At 43.7% G+C, this 27,521-nt stretch overlaps 1 protein-coding gene across 6 annotated transcripts in view; it reads left to right on the forward strand.

Moving 5' to 3' along the window:
- The first annotated feature begins 308 nt into the window (after positions 1-308).
- Positions 309-27,521, forward strand: part of MBP (myelin basic protein) — a 206,753-nt gene continuing 179,540 nt past the window's right edge. Inside the window, exons 1-2 of one of the 6 annotated variants that reach the window (XM_061594145.1) lie at positions 309-463; positions 1,210-1,591. The gene's annotated coding sequence lies outside the window, so the exon portion shown is untranslated. Of the gene's footprint in view, positions 464-866; positions 1,592-1,659; positions 1,671-1,846; positions 2,091-27,521 lie in introns of those variants that run through there. The other 5 variants (XM_061594171.1, XM_061594181.1, XM_061594191.1 and 2 more) reach the window with 5 other exon arrangements.

Here is a 27,521-nt window from a genome sequence, read left to right on the forward strand (position 1 = left end):
CTTTTCAGTCCTTGTAGCAGAAAGAAGAAAAACCACCTGCTTGCTCACCCCTTCTCTGTGGGGGCTACTACATAAGGGTTTGATTCCCTGGCTTGAATCCTCACCACTGTGCAGCTCTCAGAAAGAGTGGCAGCTCAGTGACAGAGCATCGGCTTTGCATGCTGAAGGCCCCAGATCCAATCTCTGGTAACTCCAAGCAGCTCTGGGGAAGACTCCTGCCTGAAATCATGGACAGCCGCTGCCAGTCAGCGTCGACAATACTGAGCTAGATTGACCAATGGTTCGACTCAGTATAAAGCCAATGAGGGGTTAACAGAGACCACCCCTCTATGCTTCATCCTGCAGAGAGAGAGAGAAGAGCGAGGGAGTTGGGGAGGCAGCTGCCCACACTCCCATCTGGGATGCACCGTGGGCCCAATTCTCCTTGCTACGGTGACCAGAGAGGTACAGCAAGAGAGAGGAAGTAAGAGCAGCCACTGCCTGTAGGCCTCCCCCTTCTATCACCGGAAGCGGCAGATCTCAGACCATGAGACACCCTGGGGTGGGGTTTCAGAACTTTCCTGTGTGAGGTGCTTGTGTGTGCCCTTTCCTCCTCCGCTCTTTTCCACCCTCTGCTGCAGTGCCCAGGAAGGAGAGAGCTTGTTCCGTACTGTCTGATCACCTCTCCTCACCAACAGCTGATTTGCCTTCCAAATAAAAGTGTCAGTGTAACATGTAGTTTGACTTTAAGGGGCCGGAGCAAATGCCCCTGTTCCCTAACCTGCCCCCCCCCGCAAACAGACCCAGCCAAGAGTGTGACTCTCCCCCCCCCCGTCATGTGTTTACATTCGCGCGTCTCGCTCCTTCCTGGTTTGCGAGACAACCGCGGGAGCCCCACCCCTCGGTGCTACCAGCTCTCCATGCACCCTTGCCTGGGCGAAGGTGCTTCTTGAGGGGAGGCGGTGTCGGCGACGTCACAGCAGCAGCAGCAGCAGCAGCAGCAGCTGGTGCAGCAGCGACGAACAGATCCCAGTGGCTGGAAGGAGAGGGATTGACCCCGATCGCAGGCAAGGGCTAGTAGGAGGTGGCGGGGAAGGCTCGCGCTCTGGCTGGGTAGCCGCACCGCCAGGAGCATGATCCCGCCTTCCGCGTGTGCACCTTGGAGCTGTAAAAGAGCCCAACCTGGGCGGGCAGGAGCGAGCAACTAATCCACCCTGATTTGATTCACAGGCTCAGCCCAAGGCCCCGCTCGCTGCTGTCCCAGAAGCGTCTGCGAAGAAGAAGAAAAAGGAGAGCGCTTTCGATTATTATTATTTTCTAGTCAAGAACGAACAACTCCGCTCAAGCTTTGGAGCGGATCGGAGGGGGATTCCCCCGCTCTCCTTCCCTGCCAGCTGAAAATCCACAAGCGAAGCCGACCCACCCTCGCCTCCCAAATTCCGAACGCCGCCTTTGCTCTTCCTCGCCCCCTCCCCACACGAAGTTTCCTTCCTTGCGTGGGCTGAGGAGGGGGTCTCCTCCGTTTCCACCCCCGCTCTTCCGACCTCCGTCTTCAGCTGGTGAATGTTGCAGACCCCCCCCGGAGCCTGCGAGGCGAGAGAGGACACCTTGGGTGCGTGAGGAATATCTATGTCTTCTTTTCTAAGCTTTTTGTCTCTTGATCAACTCTCTCTGGTGGGAGCGGCCCAAAGGTAGGGGAAAGGGGCGGGAGAGCAGCCGAGAGAGGGTGGAGTGGCTGGCGCTTGACGAGAGCGACAATCTGGCTGATGTCTGTGGCTGCCGGCGCTGCGCACGACGCGGATCAGCCCCATCGTCTCTGTGTGTAAATGTAAATATAAAATACTGTGATCTCCGGGGCTATAGAGACGGAGAGGAAGGGCTGCGTTTCGTATGTAGTGGAATTATTGGATGGATCACGAGCAGGGGAGAAGGCAGATGTGTCGTCCCTCTCATTTTTGGCCTTAAGCTGGAAAAGCCCAGGTTACCACCTTAAGGCGGGCGAGCCGGTGGCCCATGCGCAGCCCTTCAGTGCTGTCCCCTCCCTAATTTTCTGCCTTGGCTGGCCCCACTGCTAGCGCAATCAAATAAATCAGCGGTAGCGGGAGTCGGAGGTAATGCATTGTATGTGCCCTTTGGCATTGGGGTTTTGACATGTGCTTCACCTCACCTGAGAAATGGCGATGACTTTTCTGGAGGCCTCCCAAACGGGTTTGTGTTCTGGCTGATATGGCATGGCAGAGGGTGTCTGCATAATTTGCCGTAAGGCGTCCTTGATAAACATGTCCTCAATTTATAAATATTTTTATAAATTTTTAACAAAAGCAATCAGTAATGTTAAGTGCTAAGAAATGAACTGGTGATGATGTCTTGCTCCAAGAAAATAGAAGTGATATCCATCAGGTTGCAAGAGAAGAGGGTACTGGTTATTTTGCTAATGGCATTGAGAGCTTTGTGTGTGTATATATATATATATATAAAAGAGTAAATGGTCTACCCAGCCTATTGTGATTCTCTTCGTAGTACAGTGTAATAATTGTCAGAGAACAATAATTAGAAGAGGCTGTGTTGCCTCTGGAACTACCCAGAGAATAAGGAATACAAAACATTTGCCCTGAGGAAGTTCGGTGGCACTTGGAGCTTGTATACTCCTCAGCCAAGCAAAGTTGATTCAATAGGAGATAATAATCAAATATGTCATATAATCAAATAACAGAGGAGCGAGTTCACCTCATTTGCCAGTGGACCTTCTGGTTTAGAACCTTGTTTGAGTTTGGCTTATTGGCTGAATGGGAGATCCTCAGGAAACCCTATGTAGACCTCCTTGAGTTCCATGATAAGAGAAAGGCAGGATGAAAGAACGTAAGAAGAGCCCTGTTGGACCAAACCATAGGCCTATCTAGTCCAGCATTTTGTTAGCCACAATGGCTGCATAGGCCACAGTGCTTATGGGAAGCCCATTAGCAGGAGAGACACACAATAGCTCTCTCCTGCTGTTGTTTCCAAGCAACTAAATGGTATCCGGAGGCATGGTGCCTCTGATCCTGAAGGTAGTACGCACCCATCATGACTAGTAGCCATTGATAGACTTAGGATGCAATCCAGTACACTCTTACCCATGAGTAAGTCCCATTGAACCCAATGAAGCTTAGGCACAATCCAACTCATCTTTCCCTTGGGGTGAGTTGGATGCTGCGGATCCTGGCGGCGCTGGCAGCAGCCCTCCACCGTGGCAGAGCCATGTCATCGCCAGGAGCCTGCAAGTGCTGCAGGGGGGGGTCCACCTGGGATTGCCAGCCCAGCAGATAGAGGGCCAGTGGAAGCCCTGAAAGTGGAGTGGTCCGGAAGTGTGGTGGGGGATGAGCCGGGGGGGGGATTTACGTGATATCCTCCTCGTGTCCTGAGTCTTGCTCCACCTGGAAATTCTGGCAGCCAAAAGACTGACAGTAAAAACCTGTAATGGGCCTCTATGGGGAACACTTACTCCCTGGGAGACCCATTTGTGAGAGCTGGTGCTTCCCAGCTGGCTCGTGCACGCAGCTGCTGACAGAGCCGGCATTCAGCCTGGCTGGTGGGTCCCAAGCAGGAGGAGGATCCCGTGGGGCTTTCTGCCTCCTCCTCCTCCTCCACCAGCCCCCTTCCACCAGCTCACCAGCATTTGGATTGCTCTGTTAGTTTCCAAATATGTTTAAATCCTTATGTCATTTTAAAGGTTGCCCATTTTTAAAGTATTGTTATTGACACTAGGGCTAAAATTCTTGGAGATTAACAGCCTACGTAGTAATTGGTTTTGTAATGTCTGTTTGTAATGGTTTATGGCTCAGTAAACATATCTGAAGAAGAAGAATTTGGCTAATCCCCTTTTGAAGCTGCCCAATTTGGTGGCCATCACCACATCATGTAGTAATGAATTCCATAGGTTAACTATGTGCTGTGTAATTCCTTTTGTCTGGCCTGAATCTTCTACAAAAAGACCTCCAAAAAGACCTTTCCAAACTGAGTGAATGGGCGGGAAAATGACAAATGCAATTCAATATAAACAAGTGTAAAATTATGCATATTGGAGCAAAAAATCTGAATTTCACATATACACTCATTAGGTCTGAACTGGCGGTGACCGACCAGGAGAGAGACCTCGGGGTTGTAGTGGACAGCACAATGAAAATGTCGACCCAGTGTGCGGCAGCTGTGAAAAAGGCAAATTCCATGCTAGGGATAATTAGGAAAGGTATTGAAAATAAAACAGCCGATATCATAATGCCGTTGTATAGATCTATGGTGCGGACGCATTTGGAATACTGTGTACAGTTCTGGTCACCTCATCTCAAAAAGGATATTATACAGTTGGAAAAGGTTCAGAAGAGGGCAACCAGAATGATCAAGGGGATGGAGCGACTCCCTTATGAGGAAAGTTGCAGCATTTGGGGCTTTTTAGTTTAGAGAAAAGACGGGTCAGAGGAGAGATGATAGAAGTGTATAAAATTATGCATGGCATTGAGAAAGTGGATAGAGAAAAGTTCTTCTCCCTCTCTCATAATACTAGAACTCGTGGACATTCTAAGAAGCTGAATGTTGGAAGATACAGGACAGACAAAAGGAAGTACTTTACTCAGCGCATAGTTAAACTATGGAATTTGCTCCCACAAGATGCAGTAATGGCCACCAGCTTGGATGGCTTTAAAAGAAGATTAGACAAATTCATGGAGGACAGGGCTATCAATGGCTACTAGCCATGATGGCTGTGCCCTGCCACCCTAGTCAGAAGCAGCATGCTTCTGAAAACCAGTTGCCGGAAGCCTGAGGAGGGGAGAGTGTTCTTGCACTCGGGTCCCGCTTGCGTGCTTCCCCCAGGCACCTGGTTGGCCACTGTGAGAACAGGATGCTGGACTAGATGGGCCACTGGCCTGATCCAGCAGGCTGTTCTTATGTTCTTACCATTCAGCTTCAATGGAGGACCCTGAGTTCTAGTATTATGGGAGAGGTCTACCCACTTTCTCAACACAAATCATAATTTTACACACCTCTTCTCATAGGAAAGGTATTGCACCTCCCTAATCATTTTGGTTGCTCTTTTCTACACATTTTCCAGCTTTACAATATCCTTATTGAGATCTGGTGACTGAAACTGTACACAACATTCCAAGTATGGTTGCATCATAGATTTGTATGAAAGCATTATGATATTGGCAGTTTTATTCCTGATCCCTGTTCAAATGATCCCTAACACAGAATTCACATTTTTTTTCACAGCTACTGCACACTGGGTCAACATTTTTCATTGAGCTACCCAAGATCTTTTTCCTGGTCAGTTACCACCAATTCAGATCCAATCATTGTTCATGTGAAGTTGGGATTTTTGGCCCATTGTGCGTTATTTATGCTTCCTTACATTAAACTGTACTTGCCATTCTAATGCCCATTTACACAGTATGGAGATATTCTTTTGGAACTCCTTGTAATCTTTTTTTGTTTTTACCACTCTGAATAATTTGGTGTCATCAACAAACTTGGCTAGCCAAACCGGCTTCTCACCTGTAACTCAAGGTCTTATAAACACTCCAGATGTTACCAATGTACTAAATAAATAAATATTTCAGAGCTGAACCCTCCCCCCTCCTATATATACATATGCACACATATATGTCACGCATACACACGGATGTAGCAGAACTGTGAGGGTGGCATTGGGCTGCCTTTGAGGGACAGAATACATTGGATACTTGTGTCACAGGTAGCAAAACATTCTTGCTTGTGAATCATTTGAACGTTTCAGGACACTCGCACTTACTCAACTTATTTATTTATTTAATTAAGCTTATATACCGCCCGACTAGCAACAGCTCTCTGGGCGGTGGACATTAAAAATACAATAAAATAACACAAAACTGTACACAAAACTGTACAGTCTAAAATCAAAATATAATAATTTACAATTAACAGGAATTAAAATGCCTCAGAGAAGAGAAAGGTTTTAACCTGGCGCCGAAAAGATGATAGTGTCGGCGCCAGGCGCACCTCCTCGGGGAGACCATTCCATAGTTCGGGGGCCACCACTGAGAAGGCCCTAGATCTTGTCACCACTCTCCGGGCTTCCCTATGAGTCGGAACCCGGAGGAGGGCCTTCGTAGTAGACCGTAGTGTACGGGCCGGTTCATATCGGGAGAGGCGTTCCGACAGATATCGTGGTCCCGCGCCGTATAAGGCTTTATAGGTAAGTACCAACACTTTGAATCTGGCCCGGAAGCATATTGGAAGCCAGTGCAAACGGGCTAGCACAGGTGTTATATGCTCAGACCGCTTAGTTCTTGTTAGCAGTCTGGCTGCCGCATTTTGCACTAGCTGTAGCTTCCGAATTGTCTTCAAAGGTAGCCCTACGTAAAGCGCATTGCAGTAGTCCAGACGCGAGGTTACCATAGCATGTACCACTGATGAGAGGTCCTCCTTACTCAGATAGGGACGTAGCTGGGCTACCAACCGAAGTTGGTAGAACGCATTCCGGGCCACCGAGGCTACATGAGCCTCAAGTGTGAGGGAAGAGTCTAAGATGACTCCCAGACTACGCACCTGTTCCTTTAGGGGGAGTGTAACCCCATCCAGGACAGGGTATATATCCACCATCCGATCAGAGAAACCATCCACCAACAGCATCTCAGTCTTGTCAGGATTGAGTCTCAGTTTGTTAGTTCTCATCCAGTCCATTGTCGCAGCCAGGCAACGGTTCAGCACGTCGACTGCCTCACCTGAAGAAGATGTAAAGGAGAAATAGAGCTGCGTGTCATCAGCATAACTTGGTAATAGTGCTATGATTGTTGCCTGCCCTTGTTTGTCATAGTTGCTAGAGGACATATCAGCCACACAAGCTTATTTATGACACCATTGGACCTCCAGATGTTGCTGAAATTCTACTCCCATCATCCCTGGACGTTGGCCATGCTTGCTACCACTGACGGTAGTTGTAGTTTATTAGCATCTGGAGGGCTAAATATTCCCCATCCCTACTCTATACAGATTAGCTCATGTCTATCCAAAACATTTAATAACTTAATTGCTTGGCTTTTCTTCCTGAGAATGGCTTGCTGGTGGGATGTTCTTTAAAACATCCACAAGTTGTCATTTTATACAAAACAGAATCTATTATAATTTGACTGATACTGTAATTGTAACTTAAGTTGAAAAGAACAAGGAAGAATAAATAGTTGCTAGCTCACTCATGAATTGAAAGGCTTTTACATCAATTTTACATCTTTTGTAGTCACATTTACAGAGATCATGTTAGCAATTTTAAAATGATTGAAGTGTAACTATTCCAAGACTGGAAATAGTTCCACTTTAAATCAAGTGCATTTCAGTTGTTTAATTGATTGGAGGGGGGGTTGTTTGATTTTTTTTATAAACTTTAAGCACAGGGAGTGGTGAGATACACATTATTTTAAAGAAATAAGTATTCATATTGACAGCATCTGATTTTGGTCTGTTGTTGCAACACTGTTTTTGAAAAGGTTTCAAAAATCAAAAGATAAATTTAAAATCATGAAAGTTTTTCAGCTGTTTTTGGTATGTATTTTTTTTTAATTGCAATATGTAACTTGGAGGACTACAGTACTTCACACTATTTCTGAAACTGAAAAGCTGATTCAAATAAGTAGTAGGAATCAAACTGAAAACATTGCTTACTATTTTACTACAAGATTTTTTAAAGCACCATTAACACTGTATGACAGATTAAAGAAGACGTCTTGCACAATTACAGGTCAGAATTAGGCATATGTTTGAGCTTCATTGGCCAGGCTGATAATTCTAGATTACAAATATTTCTAGCTTCACCGGACACATTATTGAGAAGAGAAAACTTAATTGCTTTTAAAATTGCAATGCAAGCAGAGCAAAGGTTATGGCAGCCTTCCTCAACTTGGTGCCGTCCATATGTTTTGGATTATAGCTTCCCTCATCCCTGCCCATTGACCAGGAGGGGCCTATCTGGAAAGTACCAGGTTAAAGAAGGTGTGTTACAAAATAATTGCATAACTAAATCAGCTATACAGAGAATGCTAACATTAATAATGTTAACCTTGAAGGGCTTAGACATGCTTTGCACATAGAAGGTCCTAAATCCAATCTTAGCATCTCCAGGCTGGGAAATACCTTGTGTCTGAAATCCTAGACAGCTGCTGCCAGTCAGTGTAGACTACATGTACCTGTGGGGTTTCCCCATGGTCGTCTGAATCTATCCTACTGCCCATTTTACTGCCACCAGTGCTGCTGAATTTTGTGGTCTAATTGTAATGGGTGCCATTGTGCCCATGCTGTCCTGTGGCTGGGGGAATGTGATTGTGAGGGGGAGGATGGTGCACATGGAGGATTAACCCATGAATGTTCATTTACAAAATATATACTTTGATGTACCTAGTACCTGGGTTCCTACTGGGAGGAAGGGCGGGATATAAATCTAATACATAATAAATAAATAGTGAATCCCCCAAGTATGCGGAAACCACTACCTTATTTTCGGAGGCCCTGTTCCTTTCCAAAGTGATAGACACCAGACCATCCAAGTTTGTCATTAGAGGGAATTATGATGATTAAATCATAAGTAGACATGGTATTTTACAGGGTAACACAAGCAAAAGGCAGTCTCCTGACCCAAGTACTTTACTGGCTACATTTAGACTGTGGGGGTGGAGACAACACAGGTCAAGACGGATGGAATAGGAGAGTAATAGTATAGCAGAAAAAGAGAAGGAATGGCAAAGTGAAGGATAAGAAGGAATAATTGTGAGCAAAAGCTGTTACACTTTGGCGTGCATGTACGTGTATGTAAGCTTTGATTTGGTTGGGAAGGAAGAGGTGGTTGGTTAAGTCAAGGCCTATGGGACGAGAACATTTTCAGGAAGGTTTGAAGAGAGAAAAGGGTAGTATGATGTGAATACTTGGCTAGCAAAGGTGACTTACACTTTCTAACGTTTGTTTTACATATAATGGCTTAACCAAACCTGTCGTACATCAGTTATCAGGAGTCTAGTAAGCTTCCCATATTTCCATTCCTTTGCTTACTCTCTCAGGCTGGAGCTGGCACCCAAATGCATATGTGATTAATGGTCATGTACAGAAACTCACATTATTCAGTGCGTTAGAAGCTGATCAATGCCTTTCCAGGAACTCTGCCTTAGCAACACTGGCACATATTAATTTTAAAAGATAAGAAAGCAGAAGGTAATTCCAGAGATGTAGGGACAAGATGTTCTTGAAAAGATTGGAGAGTTATGGATAATTGAAAGCCAGAGACCTTGGGAGGTTTCCTGTAATTCATAGCACTTTGATTCGATGCTGTCATTGGGCTCATTTTTCAATTACTCTTCACCAATTTCTTCTTTTAGCGTTACAGGGAGCACATTTGTATCTCTCCACATGTTGTTACTGCTGCCAAGTGTGACTGACATCATGTAGTTACTTCCACCACTGCTACTTTGTTTGGAATGACAGCTTAATGGGTGTCACACCTTGCTCTGTGTGTGCACATTCGTATAATAACTGCATTAAAATGGAAAGGCACTGGGAGCACTGATGAAAAAAAAAATTTCTATCATTCCACATTTTTGTTAGAAATAAGATAAATGTTTAGCGTGTATATATTTGCAGTACACGAAACTCCAGGTTAAAATGTAAGGATGTTCCTTCTCCCAGTGTTTATGTTCCAAGATTTGGTCATGTAATTATTCTTCTGAACAGAACACATGAGTACAGGTCAGAGCTTGGAAAAGTTACTTTTTTGAACTATAACTCCCATCAGCCCCAGCCAGCATGGCCACTGGATTGGGCTGATGGGAGTTGTAGTTCGAAAAAGTAACTTTTCCAAGCTCTGGCAGGTATATGCATATGTTACAGCTTGCAATATAATTGCCTGAAGGGATGTTCCTGAACGTTTTATTTTTGTGATCACTTGTTAACTTACATTGGGTGTGCTCTTGTTTGGCACACGGGGAAAGAAATCATTGTACGTACAGTCATTGGTATTTGAGAAAATATTCTGATAAAGTTTGGCAAAGATATCATTTCACATCCCGAGATATTACTGTAAACAGAATATAGTCGACACCTCATGTTAAGTATAACATTTCAGCATTATGCTGTCTTAAATTGTGTTCAGTCTTGTAATAAGCACAATATTCTACATTAAGATTTTAAAAAATCAATAAAGCAAAAATCTTGGACTCATAAGTTAAACTCATGTGAGTTTTGAGCTTGGGCACATCCTTATTTTGCAAGGGCTGCATGTTTTTGCTAACTTGTTTACCATTGGGACAAATGGAATTAAGAAATGGTAGTGGTGCACTAAAATTGCTTGGGATATCTGAAGTTTCAAAGAAGTCTGGATGGTGGTGATTATAGGGGTGTTCAAACAATCCTCTCCATGCACACATTGGACTGCACCCATCAGTTCAATCCCCTAACACTAGCTTCATCTCCCAAATGCCCGTATGTTTAGAATGGCATTTGGAAGGGGGCCCTACATATATACAGTTCTGCATGCATAGGCTGTCCACCTACTTGGGAACCCTCCACGATCAGGGATTGAATGGAAAACCAGTGCAGATACGGCTCAACATTTCAAGCATCTTAAAGGCTGAATGTGCTGAATGCATGGATGTTGGTCCAGCAGGTCACATAACGTTAGAGGTGAAACAGTGGCTGTGGTCCCCTTCTATGTATTGGTTATAAGCATTGAGGGGGCCACTAGACTATGAATGTGAATTTTAAGGACTAGGCGGACCTTATGAGAGTTTATCATTCTTAAGTGTGTTTTGGGTGATCTAGAGAGTATTTTCTTTCAGAAGACATACCTCGTCATTAATTCTGTTTTTGTTTCTTCTCTTTACTGTGCAGAGAATTTAAAGGTTTGTTGACTCTTAAATTGCAGGGATTCATTGGGTTTTACAATTGCACATGAAATGGTCAGATAGAATAAATTCTGCCCATACAGTTGCTGGCTATGGAGATGTTAATCTTTAAGTTCTTCCTACTGCCTAGCTTCTTTTGTGATAATATGCTAGACCTTATTGCTTCAGAAGAAGACAAGCCTCCAGGGGAATTTAGAACTGAAAGTTACATCTTATTTCTTAATTTTTGCTTCTTTCTATATAATGTAGTTGCTATTAGCTTGTCAAGAAGTCTGTTAATCCACCTTTATTTATTATTTGATTTATATCCTGCCCTTCCTCACAGCAGGCTCCCAGGGTGGCAAACAAAAGCACTATAAACACGTTAAAACATAAAAACAGACTTTAAAATACATTAAAACAAAAGCTCTTTAAAAACATTTTTAAAAAAGCTTTCAAGACACCTTGAAAAAAAGTTAAAAACGTATTGTTTTTTAAAAAAGATGTAAAAACATATTAAAAAGCAATTCCAACACAGACGCAGACTGGGATAAGTCTCAACTTAAAAGGCTTGTTGAAAGAGGAAGGTCCTCAGTAGGTGCTGAAAAGTTAACAGAGATGGCACCTGTCTAATATTTAAGGGAGGGAATTCCACAGGGTTGGTGCCGCCATACTAAAGGTCTGTTTCCTATGTTGTACAGAACGGACCTCCTGATAAGGTGGTATCTGCAGGAGGCCCTCACCTGCAGAGCGCAGTAATCGACTGGGTATATAAGGGGTAAGACAGTCTTTCACGTATCCTGGTCCCAAGCTGTATAGGGCTTTGTACACCAAAACTAGAACCTTGAACTTAGCCCGGTAGCAAATGGGCAGTCAGTGCAATTCTTTCAGCAGCAGAGTGACATGTTGGTGATACCCTGCCCCAGTGAGCAGTCTCGCTGTCGCATTTTGCACCAGCTGCAGCTTCTGGACCATCTTCAAGGGCAGCCCAACATAGAGCTCATTACAGTAATCAAGCCTAGAGGTAACCAGTGCATGGACAACAGTGGTCAGGCTATCCCAGTCCAGAAACGGCTGAAGCTGCTAAAAGGCACTCCTAGCCACTGAGGTCACCTGGGCCTCTAGCAACAAATATGGATCCAGGAGCACCCTCAGACTACGGACCTGCCCTTTCAGAGGGAGTACAACCCCATCCAAAGCAGGCAACAGACCAATTATCTGAACTCGGACACCACCAACCCATAGCGTCTCCGTCTTGCTAGGGTTCAGACTCAGTTTATTGACCCTCTTCCAGCCCACCACCGAGTCCAGCCAATGGTCTAGGGCAGCCTTTCCCAACCAGTGTGCCTCCAGATGTTGTTGGACCACAATTCCCATCTTTCCTGACCATTGGCAATGCTGGCTGAGGCTGATCTGGAGGCACACTGGTTGAGAAAGGCTGGTCTAGGGCTTGCACAGCCTCTTCTGATTCAGATGGTACAGAGAAATAGAGCTGGGTATCATCAGCGTACTGCTGACACCTCACCCCAAATCTCCTGATGACCGCTCCCAAGGGCTTCATATAGATGTTAAACAGCATGGGGGACAAGATGGTACCCTGTGGAACCCGTAGCACAACTGCCAGAGGGCCAAAAGACAATCACCCAATGCTATTATCTGAAAATGACCTTGGAGATAGGATTGGAACCAATGTACAACAGTGTCTCCAATACCCATCTCACCAAGTTGGTCCAGAAGGATAGCATGGTCAATGGTATCAAAAGCCACTGAGAGATCAAGTAAGAGTAACAGGGTGGCACTCCCCCTGTCCTTCTCCCGATTAAGGTCATCCAGTTCAGTCCCATAACCAGGCCTGAACCCAGACTGGAATGGGTCAAGATAATGGAATGGGAATCCTGGCTAAGCAAATGGAGATAATGCCATGTTTTTATCCAGTATTGATTTTTCAACAAGACAATGATGCAAGGAAAATATTATTGTGTCAGTCAAAACACAATCCTTTCCTCAAGTCATCTCGCAAACTTGATATAGCAGTTGATACAAAGTGCTTTTCTACTGAAAAGTAGAAAGATACAAAATCAAGCATGATGACATGTTAAAAGATTAATCAAATCAGGGGTGCAATACCTCACTTCTGTCTCTTTTTCAGTTCCACACAGAAATGCCACTTCCATCATGCACACATGTACAAATGCCATTGCATTCAATATCAAGGTTTCCAGAGTGATCTGGGAATCCTAGGGCCTGCAATTTGAAGCTAGTCTAGTAACTGCTTGGAACTGTGTGGGTCCAGGCCTCAGAGCCGTCACTGGGCAGAGAATCATTATGAAACACAGCATCCTGATTGGTCAGGACCGATGTAAATATTGGGAGCCTGGCCTTCTGTTCATGCCTAGTTCAAGAACCATGCCATCTGCCTGGTGCACTTCTGCCTCCATTTTCTACTGTTCGTAGCTGCAGCACAGCGATGGGGAACCTGTGACTCTCCAGTCATTGTTGGATTCCAGCCAGCATGCCCAGTGGTCAGGTATAATGGGAGCTGGAGTCCAACAACATTTGGAGGGTCACACATTCCCCATCCTTGCTTTAGCAGTGGAACCTCAGGAACTTTGAAGTTGGACAATGTCCTCTGGGTTGAGATTTTGGCAGAGTCCATAGCTCTGACACACAACGAAAGCATTTTCCTAGTGCATAAATATTTCTTTTTTATGCTTGAGATCACTTTATTTGTCTTTTTTTACGCTTTTGGTTTTCTGTTGTGGAAACTATCTTTTCAAACTCCTCCTCCCTCCCACCTCCCTTCCAGCTAAGTTATAGTTCTAGTCTGTGTCTTCTATTTAATATGGATTAAAACATTGGGTAAAGAATATTTTTCCTTGTGTAAAATACCAGATTGCATCACTTTATAATGGTCTGTAGTGTACAGCTGGAAGGGAGAGCATTTGGGGGTAGAATTGGAGCCAGCAAAAATCTGCATCCACCTTAGGATACAATTTCAGAGCTATTCTGCAAGGAAAGATGGTTCAAAACCCTATTGGTCAGATTTTGAATATTTTCAGGAGAATTCAAGATTGCAGTTTTCACAGGCAAGCTAATCTTGCCATCTTGAGTAGTGGCATTGCTTTTGTTCCTTGGGCTATCTTTAAAGAGTGTTCAGAGGTTAAAGCAGCTACAAAATATGACAGCCCACCTCCACCTTAATTGCACTAGTGTCCTTTCATTTATTCTGCTTCCAACATTCCTGTTGAAGATGCTGTTCTAGACCTGTAAAGCCTTGAATTGTTTGAGCTTTGCATACCTTAGCAAATGCAATTTATGCTGAGATTGGCCTTTTGATTGTGCTCTTTATGAATCAAGCAGAAATGGCAAAAGTACCAGACAATGATTCATAGGAAACTAGTTCTGGAACTGTTCTTCCAGATGGTCATGAAAGCCTGATCATGAATATTGTAGGGACTTTATATTTGGGTAAGTGCTTAGTGACTGATGTTGATTTGGAACCATTCATTTAAAGTCATACAGGATTGATGATGATGATTTCAATTTATTTGTCACTTTACACTATCCTTAAAACAACCAGTAGTAGAAAACTCAATTAGATAGAAATCTAAGTGTGACAAAATAAGCTGAAGAATATTGTTGCAAATTTGTATTTTTAATGTCATTGAGTGCTCTTTAAATGCTGATTAACATTCGTCCAGGCTAGCTCCAGGATGCTTTGCAAATTAACCTCTTTAATCTGCAGTACAGCTCTGGGCCTCACTACACACGGTGAACTGGGGCAATTGCCACTGCTTGTCCTATCACTGCTTCTTCCTTTCCCTCTTTTCTTGCATCAGTTGGTGCTCGGTGCACAAGTTGCTGTTGTGTTGCCTTACAGTCTCCAACTCTTTCCAAACAATTAGATGGGCAAAGATTCTGGCCTGGTATAAGACAGTGTCCGTTGTGATAGGCTAGAAGATTCACGTTTGGGGTTGTCAGTCCTGAACACACACATTTTATTTTTAGTTATATAGTGGGAAAGAGGGTCCTGGAGATTGGGAAAAGGTATTCTTGAACTTTACAGCATACACAACCACCTTCTAATCCCCTCACCCAGGATACTTACTATTACCAATCCTATTTACTCCCTTCCCTCTCCATTGTGCTTTACTCTCAACCAACACCTCAAGATTTCATGCAGCCTATAAGCTTATGTAGCAAACTTATTTCAGGTTTATTTATTAATGTAATGTTTAGAATCATGAGGGATGTGGTAGTGGAGCTCCGCAGCTCACAGATCTTTTCTGGGCATGATGCAGACGTTACACATTTTAGCAAAAGCTGTAGAAGGAGGAGCTTGTACATTGGGGGCTTAGTTTTTAATCTACAAAAGTCTATATAGTACTTGCTTTAACTGACAAGGTATGCTGGTGGATACCTCTGATTATGCAGAAAACACTCCCTTATTTTGTGTACCCTCTTTTGGTTCCAAACTAATAGGCACTCAACCATCCAAGTTTGCAGTTTGAGGATATGAAGCAGCCCCTAAGCTGTGGAACTCCCTCCACAAAGAGGTGTATCTGGCACCTTCACTATACAATTTTTGACAGTTGCTGGAGATGCACCCCTTTCCACTGGCCTTTGACACCTGGTATATAGTACCCATTCTACTTTTGTGATTGTAATTTGTTTTAAACAGTTTTAATGTTATATTTTAAACTGTCATAAGCTGCCCTGGGACTTTAGGGTAAAGGGTGAATAATAAATTAAAATCATCATCTTCTTCTTCCTCCTCCTCCTGTACTTTCTCAAGAGATGCAGAGTGACACACTTATTGCAGCTTTATTTATTGATCTATTGTTGAGATTAATGAGGAACCTTGCAGAGGGGACTCTGCAGTCTACAGATATTCTGGGCAAGATGCACAACTTCCACATTTTAGTAGAAGTTGTGAAAGAAGACATCATTTATGTCCTTTTCATTCCCTATATGATGCTTTTTTAAAGAATCTCTTGAGGATAATAATTCTGAAGGAAAATCTGTGCCATCTCAAACACTCAAAAAGGGTTTTGCCTCCTGTTGTGGAAAAGGTCTTTCACTTGATTATACTTGCCTGAATAGATTCAAGTGACAACATAATTGACTCTTCCTCATAATATGTTAACATGAGAAGTCAGTCAGTAGCTTCAAGTGACAGCATTAACAAAACAAGCAAAACCTCACAGAACAAAAAGATAGAAAAGAAAGATGTAATATCTCCCACCCTAGAAGAAGACTGTTCAGGCCAGCTACTTTAGAAGTTGTATCAACTGTCAGGCCTTGAGCAGGAGAAAAGAATACTGAAATCGATAAAAGATTAATTTATTACCTCTTTTTAAGAATTAGTATGTGCTTCCAAAGAAAGACTATTTTAATAAAAAGTTCAAAGGTGTAAGAGGACTTGTTTCAAATTGTCCTTGAGCCTCTTGTCACTCAGTAGATTATTATAATCTAAGTCCTCACAAATTTACTCTAGAAGCTCTATGTACCTTCTGTATATAATATCAGCAACTTCCATAGTGTGTATGTATGTATGTGTATATATTATAGAGTGTGTTAACAAGGTAGAGAAGAATTAGATGCCTCCGTAAGTAATGTGTTGTACAGCCAGTATAAATTATAACTAAGGCTCAAAAGTGTAGCTGAAATGCTATTCTTTCCTGACATTCATTACAATTGTTATTTGGGTCAGGGTTTCCTTCCCCTCCCTCGGTTTTGATCTCTTTGTTCTGCAGAGATTGGTTTCAGTGAAAAGGCTAAGCCATATTTAATAACGATGACATGAAACAATAGCAGGAGTAGTAGAGGTGTGTGGCTATTGGCAGAATGTACAACAGGCTATAGTAAAGCTCAGGATGCTCGATGGACTTTTTGTGATGTGTTTCGATCAACATGCAGATTGTATCTACTAGCACGGCCTTTCTGCAGTACCCTATCTTTCTCATTTTATATTGATAGATTTTCTACGATGCCTTGTTCTGCAGCTTCCGTAGTATTTGCAGAGCGTTTTCTAGAGAAGCCTGAATTATAAAAAGAAATCCAATTTCTGTGTTCCAGATAAATTATGCCAATGCTACAGGGTTTTATGGATGTCTGTATTTGCATTATTCTACAGTGTTTGGGTCTTGAAGGATTTGCAATATTTCAAAATGGTCTTGTGTATGTGTGAAACGGGCAGGGGACCTTTTTCAGCCAAGGGGACACATTCCGTTGTGGGCAACCTTTTGGGGACCATTTACAAGGGATGGGCAGGGCTAGAGGCAAAGGAGGGCAGGGCCCAAAATGGATGTGTACAGTGAGCTGCATTCGAGACATACAGAACTCAAATGCATTGTCACACACATCTTTCCATCCACTGTCACAGTTAAAGGACAAATTCCAGCCAAGCAAAAGCACTCAAGGAGGATGCAGAGCAGGGTTTCCATGGTGCAGGAGCTGCAGTGATGTCACTCCTTGCCTGTTGGCAGTGTAATGTACGAAGGACCAGACCCGGTGGGAGGAACCTGTGCTGTGGCCCTTTCCCGCACCAGCATCAACTCTTGGGAAACTAGATTAATACTGAAGTGGGGAGAAGCCACAGTTTGGCTTCTTCCAGGATGTCTCAGGGTTCTTATGTTTCATAGCAACAACAGCAAGAGAGGCTTTGCACGATGGCTATGCTCTGCTTCCACTGTCGGAGGCAGTATACCTCTGAATATCAGTTCTTGGGATTCACAAGTGAAGAGAGTACTGTGGAACCCTTATCCTATTGCAGGCTTCTGATAGGAATCTGGTTAGAAAAAGAATACTGGATTAGATGGGCCCTTGGCCTGATTTAGCAGGCCTTTTTTGTGCAGAAGAATGCAAGGTCAATTAAGACAAAAATTCCGGTGAGACCCTGGCTGTGAATTCACATCACCCTTTTGAGAATAGTGCATTTGGTATTCAGCCCCATTTGGATAGTTCATTTTCCTTTTATGATGTCCTTTTATGATGTCAGTCACAGTACCTTGTAGGATAGGTATGACTTTTGCAAACACTGATTCCTTCAAATCTTTGGTGCTTATTCCCATGACAGACTGGTACTTTTACAGTTTTACACCACAATACTGTGCATGTATATTCAGAAGTAAATTGAATTCATTTGGTCTTACTCTCAGGTAAGTAAGTTTAGGATTGCAGCCTTCTTTTATATACTTGACCCAGAGCATGGGCTGAAGGTACATGATGCAATGACCTTGCTGAAGCTAAGCTGGTCTCCATGTTGTCAGTGTCTAGATGGAACACTTGGATATTCCGTGTATACTACCTTGGGCTCAGTGAAGTACAGGGTAGAAATGAAATACATTCAGGAGAGTAATTTCAGTTTGTGATCATGGTGCGCTTGAGCTCCCTTTTCATGAGAGTGAGTTATGTTGTGGATGTTTAATTTAGACTTTTCATTATAGGCTGGGCTTTGAAAATCCATGAATGTGGTCAATGCAGTTTATCATCCAAAAAACACTGGAGAGCAGGGCTGTGGAGTCTGAGTCATGGAGTCTGAGTTGGGAGCAATTTTGGATGGAGTCGGAGTCAGTAGAAATTTACCGACTCTGACTCCGACTCTGACTCCGACTCCTTCATAAATGGCAAATGTATATTAACTAGTAATAACATATTTACTGTAGTAAAATGGTAGCACAAGGCATTTCATCACCACCACGTGAATCCAGAGCTTGGAAAAGTTACTTTTTAAAACTACAACTCCCATCAGCCCCAGGAATTGGGCTCGTGGGAGTTGTAGTTCAAAAAAGTAACATTTCCAAGCTCTGGATTCATGTGGTGGTGATGAAATGCCTTGTGCTACCATTTTACTACAGTAAATGTGTTATTACTAGTTAATATACATTTGCCATTTATGAAGGAGTCGGAGTTGGACAGTAGAAAAATAGAGGAGTCGGAGTCGAAGGTCTGGCGTACTGACTCCACAGCCCTGGTGGAGAGAGCCATAATCTGACTATTTCATGATTTTCTTTTTCTGCAAGGTGTTTCCAGTGCAAAATCTCTCTCTGAGATGGGATGGAGCCGTTCGTAAATGTCTGCTGCATTGCTACAAACATTATTCTTCCTGTGTGTGTGGTGTTTTCAGGGAGATATTTTTCAGTGGTGAAGGTGGAAGTATTTTGTAGTGTGCCCTTTGGCTTTTGTGCGTGTGTGTGTGTGTGACAGGGATGGAGAACCTGTGGTCCTCCAGATATTATTAGATTCCATCTCCCATCAGCTCCAGCCAACATGGCCAATTATCAGGGATGAAGGGGCTTGTAGACCAACAATATCTGGAGGACCACAGTTTCCCTGTTCCTGATTTATTAGATGTTAATCATATGAGAGGATAAGGCCCAAGTAAAACTGCAGTCTTTAAAGTACAATGTTCAAAACACTGGGGACAAAAAAGACTGTCTGAACAGCATTTTTCTTTAAAGTTGAAAACAGACTTGAACATCAGCATGTGTGATACACAGTCAGAGAGGTGTTAATATGGTGATCTGGCTAAATTCCAACTTGATAATTATGTTCTGCCTATTTAAAATACTTTGTAAGAGAATCAGATGAAAAGAATTGCATTCATTTCCTGTTCTAGAAGAAGAGTGATTCCCAGCAGTTCCAAAGGGGCTGTATTATATTAATTGCTAAAAATCTCTCTCTAAATGTTTGGGATCTTCAAGTGGGTATGTACAAATTTTGAGCAGAAAAAGGTAGGGATTTGTTCCTCAGTATCCTAGTCCTAACCAGTGACCCACGCAGGCTACAATTCTGTGCTCACTCACCTGAGCATTAATCCCACAGACGTAAGAACCTAAGAAGAGCTCGCTTGGATCAGGACAAAAGCTCATCTAGTCCAGCATCCTGTTCTCTCATTGGCCAGCTGGATGCTTATGGGTCTACAGTGGGACTTGCTTCTGTTCTGAATCAACAAGCTTAGGATTGCAGTGACAGGCATCAAAACTAAGAAAAGGGTATAGTAAAGTCGCTCTGTATGACTTTAACATTAAAAGTGAGAGTGTTGTATTGGAGGACCTGCATATTCCCAAAGCACTTGAAGTCCAGTCTTATTGGGATGTGCTGAACATGGACTCCTTTATGGAAGAAGCAGACGTAGATCCAAAAATTGGCAACTCGCATCTTCTGAGAATCCGTTTTGCCAGGCTTGACCCCACCTTCACCTAGAGTGAAAGTTGTCCCCTTCAAGAGACTACAGAAAGTTGAAGAGGCACTGAAGTGCAGACTGTCACTCCTCATTGAGGGATAGCAGTCTTCAGAGCTCTTGTGCTGACTATGTCAGGCTCAGTTTTGCCCTTGAAGTCACTGGAAGATGTTGTTTGCTCTTAGGAGCTGTCCACAGTACTGCGTACCCTTTGTCTGGTTTTATTATTTGTGCCTCTTTTTTGTGACATTATACGTGGCTCTATTCCTTTTTTTCTCACAACAACCCTGTGAAGTAGGCTAGGCTGAGAGAAAGTGACTGAGAAACAGAAAAGGGAAATATAATCTATCATTTCCTGTTTCCCCTGTTTTTAATTAAGAATTGTATTAACAGAACCAAAGCCAGCTCATTTCTAAAAGATAAACAAATCTGCTTGTGAGCAGACAGCAATAAATCCCACTCACTGTTTCTGAAACAATCTAGTGGGTAGTAAGCCTCCTGACAAATACTCAACCAACCTGTGTAAAGTACAGAATGTAGAAAATGGTCAGCCAGAGAGGCTGAGGCTGGAAATTGCAGGATCCAGATGGAGAACGTTATGGACGAGTTGTGCCAGCTGGCATACACAGTGTGATCCTCTAGAGCTCTGGCTTAATATCAGCCATGACATGTTGTGCTTAAAAAACAGAAAGTATAATCTTCAGATAGCTGCTTTTTTGTATTCTAGCTATAGCTTGTGTAAGGTCATGCTCTGTGCTTAGGGTGTGTATTTGTGTAAACAGACTTGCCGTTTTAGTGGAGTGAAGATCTGCTTTCCCAGGCTACAGCAGCATTAGCTATCCTACATACATGTGTCTCAGAATCATGGGGATTGCAGTGGTCTATTTTCTTCAGTTTGATTGCTTACTTAATTTGCTTAATTGTTCAGACTCCCTGCTGTTTAGAATAAAATATTTATTTTCTGGTATCCAGGAGCTGTTTTTTTTAAAAAATAAACTTGAATATAGGCCAGTGGAATGTTTTCCAATCTTTTTCTTTTAGTGTCATTTTAAAGTTATGTTTTCTGTCTGAGTTATAGCCTAGTCCTAGATGTTTGTCACTGTATCTGCCTTTATTGTGTGAGCAAAGTCACTTGCAGCTGGTGTCATGTTTTGCAATATTTCTTAGCCATATATTTGTTGGAATAAATTAACAATTTTCCTCAAATAAAGCATGAAATTAAACTGAATTCACTAGAATAGCACCAATCATGCTATGAAGTCACTTTGCTCACTCTGAATCCCAGGTATTCCCATGTATGTTTTCTTGGGAGTCAGGGTGAAAACACATACTATAGTTAAAACAGGGCTCCTCTCCAGATGGCATCCCCCTACATGCTCACCACTACCACCATAATATGAGGAACACTTGTTTCCTGATGCCATGATGTAGATAATTTCTTTTTATTCCTACCAGGCACCAGCAGCAACCAAAGATGTGGAACAGGGGTGGTGAGGCACACTGTGTAATGACTCCTGGGCATGAGGCAAATTGTACTGCCCATTATGGAACATTTATAAAGTGCAATAGCTTAATGCTGTCTGTGTGGTTTTATCTTGATAAAGGCAGATTGCCAATTCAGTAAACTGAACTTGAAAAGATTTTGGAACAAGATATTGCTGCAACAATTCAACTTTTTGACAACAACTCAAGGTCTATTAAGGTATGATGAATTGCCCCCCGCCTTTGTGTTACAGAGGCCTGACTGGCCTCAACTAGAAATCACTAGCCTAGTGTTGCCGGTTCCATGTTGTAGAACATACTTGCAGGAGAGGTTCAATAGGCACCATTGCTTTTGACTTTCAGGTGTCTCTTGAACACCTTTTTATGCCAACAGGCCTTTATTTAATTTTTAATTTTTTGATTGGCCAGTCACTTGAATGATTATCTCTATGATTTAATGGCGGGTTTTTTGTTGTATTGTTGTACACTGCCCTGATACTTTATGATTATGGTGGTATAGAAATGCTTCTCTAAATAAATAATATATGTGTACAAGGTATGTTTGAATAGCAGGAGTGGGGCTGTGCTGCTGGTCCTGCCCTTGACGTTATGTGCAGCACCAGCACAACCTTTGAGTGTGGCCATCTCCTTGGAAGAGCCTTATTTAGGGGCCTGACTATTCCAATATGTTCCCTGCATCTCCACTGGGCTCATTGTCCTCTTTCTGAGGCACTTCAGCTAGACCAGCTTATCCCAACCTTTGAGTCCCCAGATGTTGCTGGACTACAATTCCCATCATTTCTGACCATTGGCCATGCTGGCTGGGGCTGATGGGAGTTGTAGTCCAACAACATCTGGGGACCCAAAGGTTGGGAAAGGCTGAGCTAGACATGTGAAGCCCTCCCCCCCAAATGGATTTTTTCTGAAGCCTTTTTGTGTGCGGTTTTTCAAAACAATGGAACATTTTTGTGTTATGAAATATTTACTTTTTGTAGTTTTATTTTTTATTTTCAAATAATACAGAAAAGGAACTATAACATATTGTTTAAGACAAGGTGTTCACATATTTACTTCTCCCAAATGATTTCAAAAACCAAGTAACAGGAGGATTTTTAAGTAAGGCTGTGCGGAGGAGAGCCTGTCTGGGAGTCCAGAGTCTGTGGGTTCAAATCCCCACTCGTGTGTCCTGGGTGTCAAGGGCCAGCTAAAGATCACCCCCACAGTGAATGACTCAGGGGTTACGTGCCCTGCCACCTGTGCAGCCGTGGGCAAGCTGCATAGTCCCAAGGAGCCCAGTGGCCCCTCAGCTGGCAGTTGTGGGCAAGGAAGGGGCTGGCTTGTGCAGCTGTGGCAAACTGAGTAGGCCCTAGTCAGCTGGGGAGGACTAGCCTCAGAGGGAGGCAATGGTAAACCCCTCTGAATACTGCTTACCATGAAATCCCTATTCATAGGGTCGCCATAAGTTGGGATCGACTTGAAGGCAGTCCATTTCCATTTTCATGGGCACTATCAGATCACTGCAATTCCTGCACACAAGCAAGTCAACTGAGAGTAGACCTCTCAAATGTAAGAGCAAGATGCACATCTGCCTCTGGGAGGCATTGCCATTGGCATATGAAGAAGGATTCAGTGTCTTCTGTGCTTGTGGTCTTCCTCTTGTTGTCATAGGCCTCAAAGGACTGGGAGTGGGGGGGAAAGTCCAAAGCAATATAAAGAAGTAGAAACTGATAGTGTTAGAGAAAATGGGGCTGATAAAACTTCACAAAGTATTCCTTGAGTCTTTTTCTCAGCTCTTTCTGTGGAAATGAATGTTTTATGCCTGCTTGACACTGTGGAGGACTGGAGGAGATGTAATCATTTTCTTTGCTTTGCTTTTTAAAAATACTTTTTTGATTTTTATTGCGTGTGTGTTTGCCACCTTGGGCTCCTTTGGGAAGAAGGGCAGGATATAAATTAAATAACTAAATATAATGTTGGTACTTTCTTCTGTTTTTATTGTTTTTTGCCTGCTCATAAACCAAAGAGATGCTAGGCTCTTTCCAGTCCAGCAGTTTGTAGCTCAATTTGTAATACATTTTAAAAAGGAAAAACTAAATTCAATTTGTAATTATTGTCTGAATAAATTTATTTTAGTGTACCTGTCATGATACTTTTATGGGCAAACCAATTTATGTATAAAATATATTATGTTCCTAAAGTAACAAAGAAATTTTCTATCAGTAAAGAGTGCTAAAAATTACATATTGCACATTTTTCATGTTCCCCCACCCATTTTTTTCAAAAACAACCTAGAAAAAACACATTTTCCCTCCCATGGCTTCAAAATTTCTGGCAATTTTTTATCTCTAAGCTGAACTCCTCCATCTCCCACAGATGAAACGTGCAGGCAGTGTCCAGATGTGGCCTCCTCAGGAGCTGTTGCCTGGTGGTGCAGATCAGGGCCTACTTAAAGGGCCAGGTGCTGGCAAAGTACTGGCAAGCCCCAGCAGCCTATCACAGGCTCAATAATGCCTGAATATATGCAAAGTTCTTATAATGCTGTATAGTAGAAGTCCCATTGAACAGAGTGAGATTTACTTTTGTGTCAATGTGTATAAGTCTGGCTGAAATGTTGTTATCCAATCCAGAGAGAATGTTTCCCTTTCTGTTATCTATCTTTCAACCAGTCATTATGTTGTCTCAATCCACAGTGGTCAGGATCTAAAGAATTATATATGTGGTTCTGCGTGCCCATGCATTTGGACCTGTATTTCTCAAACGCTAATTTCCTTTGTCACATGGGAAATTACTTTTTAAACTGCGAGAGCTTTTTAAAAGTCTTTTGTGATATTGCTTTTTTTTTTAATGATGTGCAAAGTGCCTTCCAACTCTATAATTCTGGAAAGGTGAACTCAAATAACAAATAAGTCCTAATGCATGTCTGAAGGTGCTCTCTAGATTCAGTCAGTTTTTTAAAAATTATTTATTTATTTTATTTTATTTTATTTATTTAATTTATGTACCGCCCTAAGCCCGAAGGCTCTCTGGGCGGTGTACAAAAAGATAAAAAACAAGCAATATATAAATACAATAAATACAATAAATCAAGAAAACAAAACAAACAAACAATAAAAGAACCAAACAACATCCAAAAATACAAATAATGATGAAAATACCATTAAAACACACATTAAAATGCCTGGGAGTATAAAAAGGTTTTCACCTGGCGCCGAAAAGATAGTAGCGTCGGTGCCAGGCGCACCTCATCGGGGAGGCTGTTCCACAGTTCGGGGGCCACCACAGAAAAGGCCCTGGTTCTAGTCACCACCCTCCGAGCTTCTCGATGGGATGGCACTCGGAGAAGGGCCTTAGATGTTGAGTGCAGTGTCCGGGTAGGTTCATATTGGGAGAGGTGGTCCACCAGGTATTCCGGTCCCATGCCGTGTAGGGCTTTATAGGTCAAAACCAGCACTTTGAATCTAGCCCGGAAACAAACAGGAAGCCAGTGCAGACGGGCCAGAACAGGTGTTATATGAGCGGACCTTCTGGTCTGCGTCAGCAATCTGGCCGCTGCATTCTGGACTAGTTGTAGTTTCCGAACAGTCTTCAAGGGCAGCCCAACGTAGAGCGCATTGCAGTAGTCCAATCTAGAAGTTACCAGAGCATGAACAACTGAGGCGAGGTCGTCACTGTCCAGATAGGGATGTAGCTGGGCTACCAGGCGAAGATGGTAGAAAGCATTCCGTGCCACCGAGGCCACCTGGGCCTCAAGTGACAAGGAAGGATCAAAAAGAACCCCCAAGCTACGCACCTGTTCCTTCAAGGGGAGTGTTACCCCATCAAGAACAGGATGAACATCCTCCATCTGGGCAGAGAAGGCACTCACCAACAGCGTCTCGGTCTTGTCTGGATTGAGCTTCAGTCTGTTAGCTCCCATCCAGTCCATTATCTCAGCCAGGCAGCGGTTTAGCACGTTAACAGCCTCACCTGAAGAGGATGAAAAGGAGAAATAGAGCTGCGTGTCATCAGCGTACTGATGGCAACACACCCCAAAACTCCTGATGACCGCACCCAGCGGCTTCATGTAGATGTTGAAAAGCATGGGGGACAGTACCGATCCCTGCGGGACTCCACAATGGAGAGTCCAGGGCATCGAGCAGTGTTCCCCAAGCACTACCTTCTGGTGGCGACCCACCAAGTAGGAGCGGAGCCACTGCCAAGCAGTACCCCCAACTCCCAACTCCGTGAGTCTTCCCAGAAGGATACCATGGTCGATGGTATCAAAAGCAGCTGAGAGATCAAGGAGAATCAACAGAGTCACACTCCCCCTGTCCCTCTCCCGACAAAGGTCATCATACAGGGCGACCAAGGCTGTTTCGGTGCCAAAACCGGGCCTGAAACCGGATTGAAATGGATCAAGATAATCAGTGTCATCCAAGAGCCCCTGGAGCTGGCCAGCAACCACCCGTTCTAGCACCCTGCCCAGGAACGGAACATTCGCCACAGGTCTATAATTGTTCAGGTTATCTGGGTCCAAAGAGGGTTTCTTCAGTAGCGGTCTCACAACCGCCTCTTTTAGGCAGTCAGGGACCACTCCCTCTCTCAGAGAGGCGTTTATTATCTCCTTGGCCCAGCCAGCGGTTCCGGTCCTGCCAGCTTTCACCAGCCAAGAGGGGCAAGGGTCCAGCACAGATGTGGTCGCCCGCACCAGTCCAAGGATCTTGTCAACATCCTCAAGCTGTACAGACTGAAACTCATCCAATAAACAAGGACAAGACCGTGTTCTGGATGCTTCATTAGATCCCACTGCCATAATATTGGAGTCTAAGTCCCGGCGAATGGATACGATCTTATCCTGGAAGTGCCTCGCGAACTCATCACAGCGGGCTACAGATGAATCTATGATGTCCCGAGGGCCAGAATGTAAAAGCCCTCATACGATTTTAAAGAGCTCCGCCGGGCGGGAGATGCCTTAATTGTGGCAGCAAAATATCTCTTTTTTGCTGCCCTCACCGCTACTATATACCGCTTAGAAGAGGCACTCACCAAGGCATAATTGCATTCGTCAGGAGTTCGCCTCCATCTGCACTCAAGCCTCCTCCTCTCTTGCTTCATCACTCTCAGCTCCACGGTATACCATGGAGCTGTATGAGCTCTACATAGGAGGGGGCGCATGGGAGCGATCGTGTCAACCGCCCGGGTCATCTCCGTATTCCACAATCCGACCAGGGCTTTGACAGGAGCGCCAGTCTTCTCAGTCGGGAAATCCCCCAGAGCCCTTTGGAAACCCTCAGGATCCATTAGTCTCCGGGGGCGGACCAATTTAATAGGTCCCCCACCCTTGCAGAGGGAAAGGGTCGCTGTGAGCCTAAACTTCAGCAAGCGGTGATCTGTCCATGACAATGGGGTAGATGAAAAAACCCCAACCACCAGATCACCATCTCCATGTCCAGTGGCGAAGATCAAATCAAGAGTATGTCCCGACACATGCGTTGGGCCAGTAACAACCTGAGACAGCCCCATGGTTGTCATGGAGGCCATGAAGTCCTGAGCCGCCCCAGATAGAGCAGTCTCGGCATGGATGTTGAAGTCCCCCAGTACCAATAGTCTAGGGGACCGCAGCAATACCTCCGAGACTACCTCTGTCAGCTCAGTTAGGGAATTTGTTGGGCAGCAGGGTGGGCGGTACACCAACAAAATTCCCAGTCTGTCTCTCTGGCCCAGCACAAGGTGGAGACACTCCAAACCAGTCGACACCTGGACAGGGTGCTTGGTGAGTGAGAAAGAACTCCTATAGACCACAGCAACCCCACCTCCCCGTCCTTCGGTTCTACTTTTAATTTTTAATGATGTCTATATAACAGTATTAGCAAAAATTTAAACTTACAGAAATATAGTACAAAAGAAAAATAACAATTTCCATCAACAGCAGTCACCAGTGTCTGAATCCCAGCTGTTATTGTGAAAGTATTTAATAGAGATAATGATTTTAAACTGTGTACTCTTTCCAAATTATGTACCCTTTC

This window comes from Rhineura floridana, chromosome 1 (assembly GCF_030035675.1).
Source record: "Rhineura floridana isolate rRhiFlo1 chromosome 1, rRhiFlo1.hap2, whole genome shotgun sequence".
Lineage (NCBI taxonomy): Eukaryota > Metazoa > Chordata > Lepidosauria > Squamata > Rhineuridae > Rhineura > Rhineura floridana.